Raw genomic sequence first — 1532 nt, 5'->3', positions numbered from 1 at the left:
CGACCTTGTCCTCTTCGTTTCATGTCCCGAGTCCTCATGTGCCCCAATGAGACACGTAGGGATTGTTTTTTTCAGAAAGATCCTTCATGATGTCACACCAAATATGGAGAATGAAGCTAAACAAATATGACCCCCCCCCTCAGTGTGGGTCTGATAAAACACAAATTGTTTCATTCCCCACGTGTCTTGGTCACTTCCAGTGTAAAAATGTGTTCCATTTGGAGTCAAAGAGAAGCAGAAAACACTCATGTCATAATTGTGAGTGTCCTAATCCTTTCTTTTGTTTCTTTAACTCATTTGAAAAGTACAGGTGAGCATTTCCTGATGGGAGTCACCTGCAAACAGCCCCACAAAATGTTTTAGTCCAGAAAAATAAAAGCTTCATTAAATCTGTTTAATTCTCTAAGTAGTGATTAAACTAAATGTGTTTTTTGCTGTTGAAATTCTATTATTTAAATGTAATTTGTGTCCTTGTTTTATATTTAGTGTTTTTTTTATTGTAATCATTTTTTAGCTGCATCATCTCTTCCAGAAATTTCCAGCGCTTTCCTGCCGACCTCAGCTGACTCTCTGCTGCCACCTGCAGGCTTTCAAGAGAAACGTTTACATAAGTTAAATAGAAAAAATCAGAATAAAATGGAAAAAAATGAATAAAACTTTCTATGATTTATACTGTGAGACCCTTAAGGCTCATAATAGTTAAAAAAAACACTTAAGAACAGATAGATTCACAGAACCTAAATGGAAATAGAAAAAAATATTTTATGTATGTTTATCTATTTATTTTGAAAATAAATAAATACATATTTTTAAAACAGAATCATTAGACTTTTCTGATAACACTGAAAATGAAAAAAATATATCTATCAGTATAACCTTTTATTGTCCAAACCATGTGAAGTCTTAGCATTTTGTCTGCATTTGGAGCTTATCATCAACATCTGGAGGTGTTTCTTGTCCGTGGCACTTCCAGCTCAATCTCAGCACAGATGTATTTACTGTTTGTGGTGCATCTCACCCAGAAATGTATAAATCTAACAAACTAAAATTAAATCAGAGATGATTAAGTGACCCAAGATGTATTTTCTGAACAGTAAGATTCACTTAAGGTACACTAAAATCCATTAATTTGTTAAAAAAAAATGTAGAAAATTTGCTTTATAATCTGGTGTGCCTTGATTCTGGTTGTGGTTTCTGCCCTTCAGTTGATTTTCTGTGGTACAAGGTGAATAAAAATCTGTTTAAAAGTGTTTTGGAACAGGTTGTGATATGTGGTATTTGTGAATAAGTTGAATAAAGTTGGAGAGTTTTTTTGTGATTATGTATTCTATGTTTAATTACATGTTGTTTAATATTTTTACTTTTGTTACTTTTTAAAATGAAAAACTTATTTTTTAAAACTAGAGGGGCACAATGGAGAGGTAAAGAGCTGAAGGCTATAGACCTCTAGACAATAAGTTGTTCATTTTTAAGCAGTAAATGTATCTGGGCCTTTACTTACTGAACCTATCTTGTTCCAGTTATTTTGAACA

This window comes from Oryzias melastigma, linkage group LG14, assembly GCF_002922805.2.
Source record: "Oryzias melastigma strain HK-1 linkage group LG14, ASM292280v2, whole genome shotgun sequence".
Lineage (NCBI taxonomy): Eukaryota > Metazoa > Chordata > Actinopteri > Beloniformes > Adrianichthyidae > Oryzias > Oryzias melastigma.
Note: the sequence above shows the minus strand (reverse complement) of the source record.